The sequence below is a fragment of the Hippopotamus amphibius genome, chromosome X (genome assembly GCF_030028045.1).
Source record: "Hippopotamus amphibius kiboko isolate mHipAmp2 chromosome X, mHipAmp2.hap2, whole genome shotgun sequence".
Classification (NCBI taxonomy): domain Eukaryota; kingdom Metazoa; phylum Chordata; class Mammalia; order Artiodactyla; family Hippopotamidae; genus Hippopotamus; species Hippopotamus amphibius.
Window position 1 is genome coordinate 128,961,143 of NC_080203.1, and position 16,738 is coordinate 128,977,880.

At 43.9% G+C, this 16,738-nt stretch overlaps 1 protein-coding gene across 3 annotated transcripts in view; it reads right to left on the minus strand.

Annotated features, from left to right (window-relative positions):
• Positions 1 to 16,738, minus strand: part of CLCN4 (chloride voltage-gated channel 4) — a 73,225-nt gene that overhangs the window by 45,131 nt on the left and 11,356 nt on the right. Inside the window, exon 1 of one of the 3 annotated variants that reach the window (XM_057719113.1) lies at positions 11,338 to 11,459. The exons of the other annotated variants lie outside the window; for them this stretch is intronic. The gene's annotated coding sequence lies outside the window, so the exon portion shown is untranslated. Of the gene's footprint in view, positions 1 to 11,337; positions 11,460 to 16,738 lie in introns of those variants that run through there. 3 annotated transcript variants of the gene reach the window in all.

The following is a 16,738-nucleotide window of genomic DNA, read 5'->3' on the forward strand; positions in this document are numbered from 1 at the left end:
TCCATTTACATTTAAAGTAATTATTGACAGGGAAGATCTTACTACTGCCATTTTGTTCACTGTTTTCTGCCTGTCTTGTAGCTCCTTTGTCCCTCTTTTCCTTTCTTGCTGTGTTCCTTTGTGTTTCATTGATTTTTTTTTTTTTTTTGGTAGGAACATGCTTTGATTCCTTTTCATTTTCTTTTGTGTATCTTCTATAAGTGTTTTCCTGTTGTTATCATGGGGCTTAAGCAGATAACAACTTACTTCAATCACATACAGAAACTCTACACTTTTACCTCTCCCCACATACACATTTAATATTACTGATGTCATGAGTCACATTTTTATATTGTGTATCTGTTAACATATTTTATAGGTATAGTTCATTTTTATACTTTTTTTTAACTTCCATACCAGAATTCAGTGATTTACACACCTCCACTGCAGTATTATAGTATTCTGTATTTGTCCATATGATTACCAGCAAGCTTCAGACTTTCAAATGTTTTTGTGTTGCTGTTTAGCATCCTTTTATTTCACCTCAAAGGAGTCCCTTAAGCATTTCCTACAAGGCAAGTGTAGTGGTGATGAACTCCTTCAGCTTTTGTTCATCTGGGAGTCTTTAACTATCCTTGATTTTTTAAGGACAGTTTTGCCAGATACAGTATTCTTGGTTAGCAGTTCCCCACCCCTCCCCAGCACTTTGAATATACCATCCCACTCCCTTATGGCCTGCAAGGGTTCTGCTGAGAAATCCACTGACAGTCTTACCGGGGGATCCTTTGTATGAGATGAGTGGATTTCTCTTGTTGCTTTCACAACTCTATCTTTGACTCTTGACAGTTTGATTACAATGTGCCTCAGTGTGAACTTCTTTGTTTCACCCTTTTATGGAATCTATTTGGCTTCTTGAATCTGGATGTCCATTTTCCTTCCCGGATTTGATAGGTTTTCTATTTCTTTTTTTTAAAGCTCTTTATTGGATTATAATTGCTTTACACTGTTGTGTCAGTTTCTGCTGTACAACGAATAAATCAGCTGTATTTATACATATATCCCCACATTCCCTCCATCCCGTGATCTATTTCTTTTAAATAAGCTTTCTGCCCTTTCCTTTCTTCTCTTCTTGTGAGACTCCCATATGCATGTTATCTGTTCACCTGATGGAGTCCCATAAGTCCCTTAGGCTTTCCTCTTTTTTTTTTTTTTGGTCCTCTGACTGGATAATTTCCAATTACTGCTTTCAAGGACATTGATTCTTTCCTCTGTTGGATGAAGTCTGTTGTTAAACACCTCTAGTGAGGTTTTCTGTTCAGTTATTGTATTCTTCAGCTCCAAAATTTCTTTTTTATATTTTCTATCTATTTGTTAACATGCTTGTTTTATTCGTGGATTGTTTTCTTGAGCTTGTTGAGCACCTTTATGACAGTTTACTTTGAATTCTTTATCAGCTAAATCATATACCTCTTTTTCTTTAGGGTTGGTTTCTGGATATTTATTTTGTTTCTTTGGTTGAGTCATGTTTGTCTATCTCTTCATGTTCTTTCAACTTTTGTATTGGTATCTACACATGTGAAAAAACAGCCACCTCTCCCAGTCTTTACAAACTAGTTTTGTACAGGGAAGGACCTTCAACAATCAGCCCAACTAGAGAATCTGGAGGCCTCTCAAACCTTTTCTGTGGATGCATTTTCTCTGGACTTGTGCATGTAAAGTCCTAATTAAAGGAATTTGCCAGTTTATTTTTTCACAAGACCATAATCTCTTGCTCCCTCTGGTATCTGTCTGTAGCTCTGCAAGTTCTCTGGTTCTACAGCAGCAAGCCACCTCACTCTCCTGGGTGCTCAGTGGCAACCAGGCCACTCCCTGTCAGTATCTCAAGCCAGACCAAAGAGAAATCAGTTCCTTGGGCAGCCCTCCAAAAATCCAGAGAGCTGGATGCAAATGCCACTTCTCTTCCTCTCTCTTGCTCCAAGCAAGGAATGAAGTTAAACAGAAAATAGTCCCTCAGGCTGCCCTCAGAAAAGCCACGACATTGGAGGCACTCTTCACTCCTCTCCTTCACAAGTGAGAAGTCTCAAGTTGAGTGTCTTCTCCCCATCATGCAGATCCAGGCCAGCTGCCGCAGGCCACCCTCCACTTGCACTGTTCTCAACCACCCTCAGGCCTCCAACCTATGCTGGTTCCATCACTGCCATAAGTGGGGAGTAAGGTGAGCCCTGAGGTAGGGCTCTGAAAAGCTGGGATGTTGGAGACATGTCCTGCTCTCTCTTTCCCCACAGGGAGAAATTGCTGGCAGTCTCTCTCAGTGCTGAGCTGTGCCATCTCGGAGGTGGGGCTGACACAGGTAAAGTGACATCACTCCTCTAACCTGTTTCAAAGCAGCTGTTTCCGGCTTTGTGCTCACCTGGAGTCCTGTGACATCTTACCTGGAATCTGGAATTCTCATAAAGGTCTCTATATCACTGTTACTGCTGTTTCTGGGACTTTCTATTTTACTGTCTTACCCCTCTGTCCCAAAGCATTATCAGAACTCCTAACTACACTGTGGCTGGAACATCTTCCCACTCCACCATGACCCTCTGCAGTGACGAACAACGACTCACGTCTATTTGCACTCCCATCACTGTGTCTGGCATGTTGTCAATGTTCACTAATGTGTTTTGAGTTCATTTAAGTGTGTGCATATCTCTAAACCATTGGGGCAACAAAGGCAAGGCTCCATTACAGAATTTTGGTAGGTTCCATCTATGCATGCACCAAAAATGTCTAAGTCCCAATTTTATCAGAAATAGGACAGACTCAAAAATAAACATGTAAGCAGATGAGATAGCCTAGAAAAAAAAAGCAGTACAAAGAGAATGAGCTTGTCGGTTTGACTCTTGCCCAGTCTCGTGAGTCCAGACCAGTCTCCTCTGCAGTGACAGACTCAGGACGATTCGCGGGACACCTGGCTCTCAGAAAAGGATGGCAGGAGCCACCAAGATCACCCACAAGAAATCCCTGGTTCTGTGCCACGGCTTCCAGGAGCACTTCAGGTACAGAGAACAGAGAGCAACTTTCCTGAAAATTCTAGTCCACGCCTCATTTTGAGTTAATAAATCAGCAGTCAAGTTTACAACGAAGTTTCTTTTAACAGGTTTTGGTTGGTCCATCTCCTTAAACCTGATTGGTTCTGCTTACTGGGAAAAACCAGACTTCTGTGCTAAGGTCCGGGCCATGTGCAGGAGTAATGGTCCCAACTTATGCCCTCCATGGAGTTCTACTCAAGTCTTAAACTCTCTGTGCCTCAACTTCCTCATCTGTGAAATGGGTATAGTAATAGTTCCTATCCCTCCTGGGCTCATGAAGATTAAGTGAGTTAATATATGTAAAACATTCAGAATAAGTACTATGTAACTCTTTTTTTGACCCCAGAATTCTGTGTTGTGTCTCTCACGAGGCTGCAGGCATAGAGGAGGCCAGGGCTGAAATCACCTGAAGGCTATTCACTCACACATCTGGTGCCTGGGCTGGAAGACCCAACAGCTGGGAACTGGAACAGCTGGGGCTCCCTGGACATCTCACTCCATTGGTCTCTCCAGCCTTGTGGCTTTAGGGTGGCAGAACTTCTAACCTGGAGGCTTTAGGCTCCAAAGCAAGTATGTCAGAGAGAGAGACGGGTGGGCAGAAATCTCTCTCATGGATGACCTTGCGTGACCCAGCTTCAGAAGTCATGCAGCCTCACTCTGGCAGCATTCCTTTTTTCTTCTTCTTTTTTTTTTTTAGAGTCAGGGGCAGGCCACACGGCTTGCAGGATCTTAGTTCCCCAACCAGGGATTGAACCTAGGCCTTCAGCAGTGAAAGTGCTGAGTCCTAACCACTGGACCGCCAGGGAACTCCCCTGGCCACATTCCTTTCATTGAGGCAGTCACAAAAGCCCACCCAGGTTCAAGGGGAGGGAAGAAGACTCCATTACTTTATAAGTGAATGGCAAGGTTCTAGAAGAACATCCAAAATCAGAAATATTGTGCCATTTTTCAAAAATACAACTTACCACCCAACTTATTAAAAATCTTGGAAAATTCAGAAAAGTATCAAGAAGGAAATAATGATTATCTCTCATCATACTTTAGAGAGAGAATCACTGTAATGTTATGGTATATTTTCTTCACAGATATGTTTAAAACAGATTGGAAGTGTCATATATCTGGCTCTTTAATATTATGCTTTTCCCCTTCGTACTTTGAATGATTACCACAAGAGAGGCAGCGTGCCACAGTGGTTAAAAACATGTACTCTGGGGACTTTCCTGCTGGTCCAGTGGTAAAGAATCTACCTTCCAATGCAGGGGATGCAGGTTCAATCCCTGGTCAGGGAACTAAGACCCCACATGCTGCAGGGCAACTAAGCCCATGTGCCACAACTACAGAGCTCATGTGCCTCAACTAGAGAGCCTGCATGTCACATGCTCTGGAACCTGCGCACCACAACTACAAAGCCCACATGCCCTGGAGTCTACATGCCACAACTAGGGAGAGAAAACCTTCACACCACAACTAGAGAAAAGCCCGCATGCCACAACAAAAGATCCCACGTGCGTCAATTAAGATCCCATGTGCTGCAACTAAGACCTAACACAGCCAAAAATAATTAAATAAATAAAATAAATATTAGAAGATAAAAAAAAAAAAAAAAACCATGGGCTCTGAAACAGTACTGCCTTGGTTCAAATCTCAGCTCTGCCACTTAGCAGCTGTGTGGCTTTAGGCAAGTTGCTTAACCGTACTGTGCCTCAGTCTGCCCATCTATGAAGTGGGGTCTAACAGCATCTATCTCAAAGCGTGGTTACGAGACAAACAGCAGACATTTGTAAAGCACTTTGCCCCGACACAGGACTGTTGGTGCTTTACAAGTGTTTGTCAAATAAAAACCATTAAGTGTTGATGCTCCTTCCACCTCCAACTGGCTGGGGCTCTGGAGAGGCACCGCATGCTGGTCCCCAGAGCCACCCTGCCACCGCCGCCTCCTCTCTCCACTCACAGGGAACCTGTCAGTCCCCGCACTGTGCGCTCCTCCATCTGGGCCATGGATGGCAGGGATCTGATGAGCCTCTTTCTTCTGGCATCATTAACGGACCTTTTCCCATGAACAATTCCACTCCTTCTGCAGGCCAGGGGTCAGGCCTGAGCTCCTGTGGTGGGAGTGCCGAGTCCAAACTGCTGGACTAACAGAGAACCTCAGACCCCAAGGAATATTAATCAGAGTGAGGTCTCCCAGAGGTCCGCATCTCGGCACCAAGACCCAGCTCTACCCAACTGCCTGCACACTCCAGTGCTGGAAGCCTCAGGCCAAACAATCAGTAAGACAGAAACACAGCCCCAGCCATCAAAAAAAAATGCAATGACAAAAAAATATGTTACAGATGAAGGAATAAGGTAAAAACCTGCAAGACCAGGTAAATGAAGAGGAAATAAGCAACCTACCTGTAAAAGAATTCAGAGTAATGACAGTAAAGGTGATCCAGAATCTCAGAAATAGCGATAGAGGCACGGATCAAGAAAATACAAGAAATGTTTAACAAGGACCTAGAAAAGCTAAAGAACAAACAGTGATGAACAACACAATAACTTAAATTAAAAATAGTCTACAGACTTCCCTGGTGGTCCAGTGGTTTAGACTCTGCACTTCCAAAGCAGGGGTCACAGGTTCAATCCCTGGTAGGGGACCTAAGATGCCACATGCCCTGTGGTGCGGCCAAAAATAATAATAATAAAAATAAAAAATAAAACAATCACACAGCTTTTAAAAAAAATACTCTAGAAGGAATCAATAGCAGAATAACTGAGGCAGAAGAACAGATAAGTGAACTGGAAGATAGAATGGCAGAAATAACTGCCAAGGAGCAGAAAAAAGAAAAAAGAACGAAAAGAAATGAGGACAGTCTCAGAGACCTCTGGGACAACATTAAACACACCAACATTCAAATTTCAAATTATAGGGTTCCCAGAAGAAGAAGAGAAAGAGAAAGGGTCTGAGAAAATATTTGAAGAGATTATAGTCAAAAACTTCCCTAACGTGGGAAAGGAAATAGCAACCCAAGTCCAGGAGGCGCAGAGAGTCCATACAGTATAAACCCAAAGAGAAACACACCAAGACACGTATTAATCAAACTAACAAAAATTAAATTCAAAGAAAAAATACTAAAAGCAGCAAGGGAAAAGCAACAAATAACATACAAGGGAATCCCCATAAGGTTAACAGCTGATCTTTCAGCAGAAACTCTGCAGGCCAGAAGCAAGGGCAGGATATACTTAAAGAGATGAAAGGGAAAAACCTACAACCAAGATTACTCTACCCAGCAAGGATCTCATTCAGATTTGACAGAGAAATCAAAAGCTTTATAGACAAGCAACAGCTCAGAGAATTCAGAACCACTAAACCAGCCCTACAACAAATGCTAAAGGAACTTCTCCAGGTGGGAAACACAGGAGAAGACAAAGACCCACAAAAACAAATGCAAAACAATTAAGAAAACGGTAATAGGAACATACATATTGATAATTACCTTGAATGAAAATAGATTAAATGCTCCAAGCAAAGGACACAGACTGGCTGAATGGATACAAAAAAAAGACCCGTATATATGCTGTCTACATGAGACCCACTTCAGACCTAGGGACACATATAGACTTAAAGTGAGGGGATGGAAAAAGATATACTATGCAAATGGAAATCAAAAGACAGCTGGAGTAGCAATACTCATATCAGATAAAATAGACTTTAAAATAAAGACTGTTACAAGAGATAAGGAAGGATACTACATAATGATCAAGGGATCAATCCAAGAAGAAGATATAACAATTATAAACATTTATGCACCCAACATAGGAGCACCTCCATACATAAGGCAAATGCTAACAGCCATAAGAGGGGAAATCGACAGTAACACAATAATAGTAGGAGACTTTAACACCCCACTTACACCAATGGACAGATCATCCAAACAGAAAATAAATAAGGAAACACAAGCTTTAAGTGACACAACAGACCAAATAGATTTAATTGATATTTATAGGACATTCCACTTGAAAGCAGCAGAATACACTTTCTTCTCAAGTGCACACGAAACATTCTCCAGGATAGATCACATCTTGGGTCACAAATCAAGCCTCAGAAAATTTAAGAAAATTGAAATCATATCAAGCATCTTCTCTGACCACAACACTATGAGATTAGAAATCCATTACAGGGAAAAAACTGTAAAAAACACAAACACATGAAAGCTAAACAATACTCTACTGAATAATCCAGACATCACTAAAGAAATCAAAGAGGAAATCAAAAAATACCTAGAAACAAATGACAATGAAAGCACGACAACCCAAAACCTATAGGACTTGGCAAAAGCAGTTCTAAGAGGGAAGTTTACAGCAATTCAATCTCACCTCAAGAAACAAGAAAAATCTCAAATAAACAATCTAACCTTACACCTAAAGCAATTAGAGAAAGAACAACAACCAAAAAAAACCCCGGAAGTCAGTAGAAGGAAAGAAATCACAAATATCAGAGCAGAGATAAATGAAATAGAAACAAAGAAAACAATAGCAAAAATCAATAAAACTAAAAGTTGGTTCTTTGAGAAGATAAACAAAATTGATAAACCTTTAGCCAGACTCACCAAGAAAAAAAGGGAGAGGATCCAAATCAATAAAATTATAAATGAAAAAGGAGAAATTGCAACTGACACTGCAGAAATACAAAGGATTACAAGAGACTACTACAAGCAACTATATGCCAATAAAATGGACAACCTGGAAGAAATGGACAAATTCTTGGAAAGGTACAACTTTCTAAGACTGAACCAGGAAGAATTAGAAAATACAAACAGACCAATCACAAGTAATGAAATTGAAACTAATTTAAAAAATCTTCCAGCAGGGACTTCCCTGGTGGCACACTGGTTAAGAATCCACCTGCCAATGCAGGGGACAAGGGTTTGATCCCTGGTCCCGGAAGATCCTATATGCCACAGAGCAACTAAGGCCTTGTGCCACAACTACTGAGCCTGCGCTCTAGAGCCCGTGAGCCACAACTACTGAAGGCCACGTGCCACAACCACTAAAACCCGTGCGCCCTAGAGCCTGCATGCCACAATTACTGAGCCCATGTGCTGCAACTACTGAAGTCTTCATGCCTAGAGCCTGTGCTCCCCAACAAGAGAAGCCACTGCACTGAGAAGCCCACGCACCGCAATGAAGAGTAGCCCCCAGCTGCCACAACTAGAGAAAGCCTACATACAGCAACGAAGACCCAACGCAGCTAAAAATAAATTTAAAAAAAAATCTTCCAGCAAATAAAAGTCCAGGACCAGATGGCTTCACAGGCAAATTCTATCAAACATTTAGAGACTGGCTAACAACTATCCTTCTCAAACTCTTCCAAAAAATTGCAGAGGAAGGAACACTCTCAAACTCATTCTATGAGGCCACCATCACCCTGATACCAAAACCAGACAAAGATGTCACAAAAAAAGAGAATTACAGACCAATATCACTGATGAACACAGACACAAAATCCTCAACAAAATTCTAGCAAACAGAATCCAACAACACATTAAAAGGATCATACACCATGATCAAGTCAGATTTATCCCAGGGATGCAAGGATTCCTCAATATACACAAATCAATCAATGGGATACACCATATTCACAAATTGAGGAACAAAAACCACATGATCACCTCAACAGATGCAGAAGAAGTTTTTGACAAAACTCAACACCCGTTTATGATAAAAACTCTCTAGAAAGTGGGCAGAGAACCTACCTCAACATAATAAAGGCCATATATGACAAACCCACAACAAACATCATTCTCAAAGGTGAAAAACTGAAAGCATTCCCTCTAAGATGAGGAAAAAGACAAAGATGTCCACTCTCGCCATTATTATTCAACATAGTTTTGGAAGTCCTAGCCACAGCAATCAGAGAAGAAAAACAAATAAAAGGAATCCAAATTGGAAAAGAAGAAGTAAAACTGCCACTGTTCGCAGATGACATGATACTGTACACAGAAAATCCTAACGATGCCACTACTAGAGCTAATCGATGAATCTGGTAAAGTTGCAGGATACAAAATTAATGCACAGAAATCTCTTGCATTCCTCTACACTAACAACGAAAGACCAGAAAGAGAAATTAAGGAATGAATCCCATTTACCATCACAACAAAAAGGATGAAATACCTAGGAATAAACCTACCTAAGGAGGTAAAAGACCTGTACTCAGAAAACTATAAAACACTGATGAAAGAAATCAAAGATGACACAGATGCTTAGTGATGACCTAGAGGGGTGGGAGGGAGGCTCAAGAGGGAGGGGATAGGGGGATATATGTATAAATATAGCTGATACACTTTGCTGTACAGCAGAAACTAACACAACATTGTAAAGCAATTATACTCCAATAAAGATGTATAAAAAAAAGAATGGGAGAAAATATTTGCAAATGAAGCAGCTGACAAAGAATTAATCTCTAAAATGTACAAACAGCTCATGCAGCTCAATATCAAAAGAACAAACAACCCAATCAAAAAATGGGCAGAAGCCCTAAATAGACATTTCTCCAAAGAAGACATATTGATGGCCAAGAGGTACATGAAAAGATGCTCAACATCACTAGTTATTAGAGAAATGCAAATCAAAACTACAGTGAGGTATATCACCTCACACAGGTCAGAATGGCCATCATAAAAAAAATCTACAAACAATAAAAGCTGGAGAGAGTGTGGAGAAAGGGGAACCCTCTTGCACTGTTGGTGGGAATGTAAATTGACACAGCCACTATGGAGAACAGTATGGACGTTCCTTAAAAAACTAAAAATAGAACTACCATATGACCCAGCAATCCCACTCCTGGGCATATACCCTGAGAAAACCATAATTCAAAGAGACACACGTACCACAATGTTCACTGCAGCACTATTCACAATAGACAAGACATGGAAACAACCTAAATGACAGATGAATGGATAAAGAAGAGGTGGTACATATATACATTGGAATGTTACTTAGCCATTAAAAGGAATGAAACTGGGTCATTTGTAGAGATGTGGGTAGACCTAGAGTCTGCCATACAGGGTGAAGTAAGCCAGAAAGAGAAAAACAAATACTGTATATTAACACATATATGTGGAATCTAGAAAAATGGTACAGATGAACCTATTTGCAGCACAGGAATAGAGATGCAGACATAGATAACAGACATGTGGACACGGAGGGTGGGGAAGGGGAGGGTGGGATGAATTGGGAGATTAGGATTGACACACATACACTGCCACGTGTAAAACAGACATCTAGTACGAACCTGCTGCACACCACAGGGACCTCAGCTCGGTGCTCTGTGATGACCTAGATGGGTAGGATGAGGGAGGTCCAAGAGGGAGGGGACATATGTATATATATAGCTGATTCACTTCGTTGTACAGCAGAAACTAACACAACATTGTAAAACAACTATACCTCTTTTTTTTTTTTTTTTAGCTCTTCATTGGAATATAATTGCTTTACACTGCTGTGCCAATTTTTGAGGTACACCAAAGTGAATCAGCTGTATTTATACACATATCCCCACCCTCTCGCAACTCCCTCCCACCCTCCCTATCCTGGCCCTCTAAGTCATCACCCATCATCGAGTTTATCTTCTTATGTTATGCAGGAACTTCCCACGAGCTACCTAATTTTACATTTGGTGTATAACTCTTTATTTTTGAAAAAAAAAAGGTGAAAAAAAAAGGTAAATAAAAACCTTAAGTGTTTCATGAAAACACATTTTCCTTACCACCCTGCATGTTCCCTCGTTCCCAAAGTTTATCTAATCAGTCCTTTGATGTCTGTAGCTGACAGAAGGGACCTGAAGGATTCCGGTTCTGCTCAGGGAGATTAAGCTCAAACTGAACTTTTGGGGGACCCTCTGTGACTTCTGTTTACCAAGAACTCATGAAGGCCATTAAAACATGAATCTATGCCTGGCATTTTAAATATCTTTTCCTAAAATCTCCGCAAAGTGTTTACATTTATTAGAGACTATTTTCTTTCAAACAAAATGCATCTATTCAAAGTCAAAAGACCAGTAGTGGAGAAATGAGCGTGAATCCCACCTGGCTATGTGACCTCCACTGACCCTCAGTACCCTCCTCTCAGAAACCAGAGTCCTGGGCTGGACTGTTTCTCAGGTGCTTTCCACCCGGAGCAGATGACACAGAGACTGAAACTTAATACCAGCCCCTTCCACATGCTCAGGGACAAGCAAACAATTTATTAATTCATTAAAACTTTTTGCCTCTGCACAGATATTGGTTAAGCCTAGGCAACTTACCAGAAATTCGGAGCTATCTTCACTGCCAGCTGTTTACGTCAGTCATTACACAGCAGAAAACCAGTTTTTAAAGAAAACATACTCTTCACTGTTGGCAAAATTAAAATGAGATCATCTGAGTGATAATCTCACATCCTCAAAAGCTATAGTGACATCTGTGAGCATTACTGCCCCTAACAGAAATGGAGACACAAAAGTGTAAAAGAAGAGATTACTAAATACATAGAAAAAGCAAGCCCCAGGTAAGCAGGAGGATCTTGTAACCAGCAAGAAGCCCAGAGTCCACGCTTCTCTCCTGGATGGAAACGCATGCGCACCAGCGGCTGCTAGGAAGATTCTTATTTCTCTCCAATCAGGCTAAACGGAAACAGGGAAGTGGGGGTTGGGCTGGGCATAATCTTAGGGGGAAGTTCAGAAGTGAGTTATCTACAATCTTCCAATTTGTCCTGTTTTTCGTAGAACTGCAATTTCAGTAAACAGAAGTAGCAAACCTAACGTCCTCATTTTAGCTACATTCTGGAAACTGCTCTGCGCTACTCAACTGGCCTGGATCTGGAGGTGGGTCTGGATTACCTGGTAGAAAAGTCAGGCCTTCCCCTTGTCAACCCTCGAGTCACCTGTGCTTGGAAGAGCAGTACAAAAGAGCGGGCGAGGTGGCTGTTCTCTTGGGACCTTTCCCTTCTGGCTTATAGAGATGCACAGGGGTGATAGCAGCTATCTTTTTAAACATTTTTTAGGTGTAATTCACATACCATAATATTCACCTTTTTAAAGTGGGATTTAATACATTCACAAGGTTGTACCACCATCATCACTATCTAATTCCAGAACATTTTCATCCTCTAAAAGTAACCCCATGTTCACAGTAGTCACTCTTCTGGCCTAGCCCCTGGTAACCACTAATCTACTTTCCTTCTCTCCAGATTTGCCTCTTCTGGACACATCACTGAAATGGAATCATATTATATGTGGCCTTTTGTGTCTGGCCTCTTTCTCTTATTATAATGTTTCCAAGATTCATCCATGTCGGAGCATCAGTGCTTCACTGCTTTTTCTGGCTGAATAATATTCCATCATGTGGAGGTACCACACTGTGTGTATCCACTCATCAGCTGATGGGCATTTGGGCTGTTTCCACTTTGGGACTGCTGTGACTAACGCTGCTACAATCATTCCAGCCTTCATGGAGACATGTATTTCCAGTTCTCTTGGGTAGACACCTAGGGATAGAATTATTGGGTCATGTGGTAACTCTACATTTAACCTTTTGAGGAGCTGCCAGACTGAAATCACTTTTCTTAAGTAAGCTTTTTATTGAAATAAACATCCATCCATAAAAAGGCAAAAATCCTAAGTGTACATCTCCACAAATTTTCACAAAGTGAACTCACCCACATAGCCAGCAGCCAGATCAAGAACGTGACCAGCCCCCAGAAGCCCCCTCATGGCCCCTTCCAGGCCCTACCCCACCCCTAAAGGTAATCACTGACCTAATCCTACATTAATTTTGCCTGTTTTTGAACTTTATATAAATGGAGTCTTTCGTTGCCAGCTTCTTTTGTTCTCTATTGTGTTGTAAGATCTATCCATGTTGTTGAGTTTATCTAATTATTGTTTGTTCATTCTCTATGCTCTAAACACAGACTTTTTCTGTTAAGGACCAGAAAGTAAATATTTGTAGCTTTGCGGGCCACGTGGCCTCTGTCGGGACTACTCAACTCTGCCACTCTCACCTAAAAGCGGCCAGAGACAATACACAAATCAATGACTGGGACTATGTGTCAATAAAACTTGATTTATCGACAATGAAGTTTGAATTTCACACAGTCTTCACCTATCACAAAATATTATTCTTCTTTCAGTTTCTTTCAATCATTAAAAAATATAAAAACCATTCCTAGCTCATTCTTGGCTCAGGCAGTGAGCTGGATTTGGCCCACAGGATGATGTACTTTGCCTCTTCCTGTTCTACAGTATTCGATGGTGGGAACAAACTCCAATGAGTTTATCCATTCTATGGTGGATGGACATTTGGCTGGTTTCCCACTTGGAGTCATTACATGTCACAACACCATCACTTTCCACACACCCCCCCACCAAGATGTTCTTGAAGCCCTTCCACCCGCCCCCTCCTCACTCTGCCCAGCAGGGGCCAGGTGCCATGAGAGCCTGACAACTTTCATGCCAGCATTCCTCTCCCAAACCAGACCATGTCCCTTATTTGCCTACCTGCTCTACTAGCTAATCCCCAGATGACTTGAGCAGATGGAATGGAAAGTCATAACTCAGATTAAAATATTAAAAGTCTCAGGGAATTCCCTGTGGTCCAGTGGTTAGGACTCGGCACGTCCACTACCGAGGGCACAGGTCTGATCCCTGGTCAAGGAACTAAGATCCTGCAAGCCACGCAGCACGGCCAAAAAAAGAAAAATTAAAAGTCTCCAATCAGCAAGGAAGGCTGGTCACCCCGGACATGAGTTCCAGCAGGTTCCTCTGGCAGCATGGGCATGATAGAAACTGCCACCAAAATCTACTCCTGGTCTCGTGAGCCTTTCTAGCTTTCTCCTTCCTGTCCCCTCACGGTAACTTAACTGCCATTCATGGGTTGGCAAATGTTTCCTGCAAAGGGCCAGATGGAAAATATTTTCAGCGTGGGGGGGCCACACAGTCTTGGTCACAACTGCTCCAGTTGGCCCTTCGGTCACTGACACACAAAGCAGCCCAGACAGAGCGGAAAGAAGGTGCGTGCCTTAGCACCCCTGACCTGTGACTTACAGAAACAGGCAGCAGGCTGGGTGCTGCTGAGCCCTACCTGACACATGGGGCATCTGCTACCTGCCAGGCCCCTGTCCAAGGTGCCAGAGCCACCGGCAGGCCTACAAGCCTCACCGACCAACAGACGCAGCAAAGAAAGCATCACGATCCACTGGGAATGTACAAAGATAGAGGCGCAGCCATCCTGCACAGGATTCTGAAAGGGAAGGATGGGACCCTGGAAATACAACCATAGAACCTCACTAGCAACGTTTAAACCTGGAAGGTTCAGGCGGAATAAAAGGTAATTCTTAACACACACACACACACATCCTACAATCAGATAAATTTCTCCAACAAATTAGCTATCCTAATGCTTCAAGAAGCCAGATGCCCCTGGCTCGTGAGTAAAAATATGGTCATAGCATCGCTCTGACAAAGCGGTCAAGGCCATCAGGGCTAGAGGTCACTCATACTCACAAGACACCGTGAAAGGGGTTTGACACAAAGAGGAGAGGATCCGAGAACACTGAGTTCAGAGCCAGGCCTTAGATGACAACTGAAAAAATATATATATATATGCAAAAAAGCTTCATGTCTTACAGATTTTCCAGAAGCTCCAACAACCAATCACAAGCAGCCTTTACAAAGTCGCTTTTCTTGCAACCTGCATGGATTACACCAGGCACTGAACTCAGGGCTGATGTCTGCTGGCTGCCAGCTCCTTGGTGCTGGCCGCTGCTCTGAAGGCCACCAGCCTGGGCACCCCTGGGTTCAGAGGGTGTCATTGCACCACTGGGCCACCAGAGGGTGTCTGCGAGCAGCCCTGCTGCCTGGAGCATCTGAGTCTGCTGGGCGGGGCCTGCTGTCTCCTTTCTCCATCTGCTCCAATCAGTACCCTGCCCTGCCTCACCTGCCATCCTTCCCTCAGCCTCCTTTAGCCCTAACTCCTACCTCAGGTCACAGGAACTCCTGTCTCCACAGCCCAGGGCTTGGACTCTGTGCCCTGAGCAACTCAAGGTCAATTCCCAATCCAACCTGTGGCCACTCCTCTGTCACCCTGAGTGGCTTCTCAGCTTCTACCCACCCTCTGACTCCAGTGCTTCCCAAAACGTGCTTGTAATGGGTGGGTCTCATGCAGCCTGTTGACTGAAGAGTCGGGACGTGTCAGAATCCACACTGTGTGATTCCATCTACGTGGCATCATATAAATTACACATAGGGTGGTGAGTGGACGCTTCTTGTACAACCCATGAAGTCAGACAGTTAGGTGTCATGCACTTTGGGGAGCGTTTGCTATACTTTGCAGTTTGAAGAAGTGTTTGAAAATGTGGCCTGCCCATCAGTAAATGAAGATTCTTAGGCACGATTCTCATTGGTGGCTTTTGCCCAGGGCTCCGTTCCTTCTTCTGGTGACGGTAGTGTCGTTTTTCTTTGAAGCACAAGCCCTTCCCCACTCTCCACAGTGCTGGAGGTTTGGGTAGAAGGGGACTACGGTGGGAAAGAAAGCTCCAGTTCTATGGGCAGGGACTCCGGGGCTGTCTAACAACGCTCGCTTTCTTTTGAGACACAAAAGTGTCTGGAGAAGAAGAGGGTGCTCTGAAACAGCCCTCTGACAGCCCCGTGGAGGGTGGCCTGGAGGAGGAAGAAGGGTTAGGACACCTGGGTCCTGCTGGCCAATGTGGGTGCATCGCCAGCCCCGCCGAGCCCGGACTGCTCGCCTATAAAAGGCCTGAGCGCCCTCCGAGGGGGCCTGGGGATGGGCTGGGAATACCGGCACCCGGCATTTGCTAGATGAGCTTGTTCCTGACTAGATGGTGGCGCAGCGAGCACTTAGCTCCGTACAGGGGTGCAAGAACGGGCCATTCTCACCCCCCACCCCCAGAACTGTCCCTCCCCTCCGTTTGGTAGCAAAGCATCCCCCGCCCCACCGTGGGCACGTGACCCAGGCTGACCCATAAACAGTCTCCAACCACCAGGCACAGCGACTGCTGTGGGGTGAGCAGGGGACCCATGGAATGCCACATGCGGACGACAGAGAAAAGGAAGTCCCTCTTTCCAGGGAGTGGCTTCCCTGGGAGCCACCACCTCTACGGCGGGTCTACAACAGGGGGATGAGGCTAGGCGGCAGAGACCAAAGAAGGACAGACCAGTGGCTCCCAACAGGCGATTCTGCCCCCAGGGGATCCTGGGCACATTTTGTCACCTCTGACAGGCGTGCTGACGGCCCCAAGTGCCAAGTGTTCAGGGGCAGAAAGTCTGCTTTACTCCAAAAATGGACCAAACAAGCCTTTTGAGCACCTCCCTGTGAGGGTTATATTTGAGGGACCCAGAGTCAACTGGTGACCTTTGAACCATGCAGATTCACAGGCCATTTCTCCCCACAATGGCCTTCCACTACAGGCAAGCTGTGCTGGAAGCAGTGGCAGCCAGCAGGGCCAACTGTGTCCCTAAGCAGCCACGTGGCAATGCCTGGAGGCATTCTCGGCTGTCACGACTGTGGGGGAGGGCAGGGAGCGCTCCTGGCATCAACTGTGCACAGGACGGCCACACGGCAGAAAACGGCCCGCCCCAGTGTCAAGGGCGACAGCCGAGTAGCTGAACTAGGAAGCAAGGGCCTTCCAGTGCCGGAGGCCGGCTTCCCGGG